The sequence below is a fragment of the Ammodytes marinus genome (assembly GCF_949987685.1).
Source record: "Ammodytes marinus genome assembly, contig: scaffold_98, whole genome shotgun sequence".
Classification (NCBI taxonomy): Eukaryota; Metazoa; Chordata; class Actinopteri; order Uranoscopiformes; family Ammodytidae; genus Ammodytes; species Ammodytes marinus.
The window spans coordinates 82,501-85,000 of NW_027648242.1; the positions used below are offsets into that span (position 1 = coordinate 82,501).

Genomic DNA, 2,500 nt, shown 5'->3' on the forward strand with positions numbered 1-2,500 from the left:
AAGCTGGCTTGTCTAAATGAGCTTTTGCATACTCCATGCAACTGTATCTGTGGCGTGGGCGCAGAAAGGGCTTCCTTCTCATCACCCGGCCATACAGATGTTTTGGTGCAAATTGCACTGAATTGTAGAACCATGTACAGATACACAATCTGCAGCCAGATGTTCTTGCAGGTCTTTGGAGGTGATCATTGGGTTGTGTGCAACCATTCTCACAATCCGCCACATATGCCGCTCTTGTACTTTTCTTGGTCTGCCATGCCTGGGTTTAACTGCAACTGTGCCTGTGTCCTTCCATTCCCTGACAACGTTCCTTACAGTAGAAATTGACAATTGAAACCTTTGGGAAAGCTTCTTGTAGCCTTCCCCTAAACCATGACAATGAATAATCTTTGTTTTTAAGATCTTTTGGGAGCTGTTTTGATGATCTCACTTCTGCAGAGAGTCAAAGAGAAGTGGAACTTGCATTTAGGCACCTAAAATACCTTTTATCATGATTAAACAGACCTTTATATGAGGTTCAAGGCTTAACAACATAATCCAACCAATTTTGTGTTTAAAGTCCTCAGTTTTACATGCTGTTACATGCATTAAAATCAGCAAGACCACAAAGGTTCCCATATTTTTGCACAGCCAGTTTTTCACATTTTATTTAATTTCATAAAACTAAATACTGCTTTTCAAAAAATCTTTGTTTGGAAAACATCCCAGTACTTAGCTGTTCCTGGTAAATTAAAGACATACCACTTTTATCTTTTTTGTGTGAAAGCAGAGTCAATTATAATGCCGGCTGAGAGGGGTTCCCAAACTTTTTCATATGACTGTATTAGTAGTAGATTTTGTAGAAAGTAATTATAATATCCATAAGTACGTTTAATTTAGTGTATAATAGCTTATTTTTTTCTTTTTTAGAATTATTTATTTTTCCCTTTGAAAGGGTCTCATATATGTCCATATTTCTCCATACTTTGGACCAAGGCCTTGTCGCCGCCATTTTGGAAGTGTCATAGTTGGAATGTCATCAGGTGCATTGTTTAAAATGTAGAATTGTTCTTGTCCTTGAAGGCCACTGTAGCTTCTGTTATTATTCGAAAGGGTTGGGGTTACCCAGGGAGCGTTGCATTCTAGAACTTTCTTGATGATGTCATATTTACACACTGCACCTTTAAAGGCATACTCAGTCCTTGTGGTCAAAATCAGTGAATATCTCTCCTCTCCATCCGCGACATGTCTGTACTGTCTGTTAAAGCTGGGAACACACCGCACTGGCCGCGCGGCGAGATTACATACAAAGTCAATGTACTAGCGCGTGGCCGCGCGTCCACCCAATAATCGGCGTCCAGCGGCCGGCGGCGGGGGCTTGCGCGGCGCGTGGCCGCGCCTCATGAGAGGCGCGTGAATCGGGAGCGCGGCCATTAGCGGCGCATAGAAATTGTGTCATCGAAGGAGCGTGAATCGAAGGCTTGTGCGGCGAGCACGGCGCCGCAGAAAAAGATGAAATTTTTCATCTTTTTCTGCAGCGCCGCCGGGCACCGCGCCTCCACAGCCAATCAGCGTTGAGATTGCCCGGTGGCGGTGGTCTGCAAGACGAGGTGGGCGTGTGGAGTGAGGACATCGGGCTTCCAATACATTCTGCAAATATGTGTAGGCTATTTTGCATCTGTTTAGCTGTTGGTTGTACTTTAGCCAAGGTAGCGCCGGTTAGCATAGTGAAACTCACCAAGCTGTGTGCTGTTCCTGAGGATAATATGAACCCAAACTTGACGGCGGTGTCCGTGTGGAATTCCAATATAGTGCAGCGAAGAACCGGTGTTGTCCTCCGTCAGCCGGCACACTTTCACTTTCAGGTAGGCTGATGTTTGCCTTTATTTTAGCCGCTGAGCACACACTGCTGTTGTTAATGTGTTTAGTATGTTGCTGAATTGCTGTTAATGTGTGTGTATTTGAGATCGGGGTGCGTGTTCAGGCTGTTTTAATGATATTTGTGACAAGACTGCCGCTGGTTACACAGTGAACCTACATCTGTATTTTTTGGCACAGCTGGACCATGTTATTGTTGTTGTTGCACCGTAAGTGTGACGGGTCTGATCTCGGCGTCGGCGTCAGGAATATATGGCCCAATATGATCAAGCGGCGAGCCTCCTGCTGTCACGCGGCCAACCGCTGCCTACGATGAGGCTGCGGTTGGCCGCGGCGGCGACTGCGGTGAACATGGCCCAATATGACCAAGCGGCGAACCTCCTGCGTTCACGCGGCCAACCGCCGCAGGCGGCCAATGCGGTGTGTTCCCAGCTTTATACACAGCCTAGGCTCTGTAAACGGCGATCTAAACGCAATGTTGATTTGTGCTAGTATGAAATGAGACACGTATGGAGGCAAAATAGACAAAAATCTCAAAATTGACATGACATTTTTTTTTTTTACTTGAAATATAATAATAACAATAATAATGGATTGGATTTATATAGCGCTTTTCAAGGCACTCAAAGCTCTTTACAGGGTT

General features: G+C 45.0%; 1 protein-coding gene across 1 annotated transcript in view; it reads left to right on the top strand.

The window, feature by feature from the left end:
* LOC307270868 (transcription factor COE1-like) overlaps nucleotides 1-2,500 on the top strand; it is a gene marked incomplete at both ends in the record, with an annotated part of 17,977 nt that overhangs the window by 15,018 nt on the left and 459 nt on the right. The gene's annotated exons all lie outside the window — the stretch shown is intronic.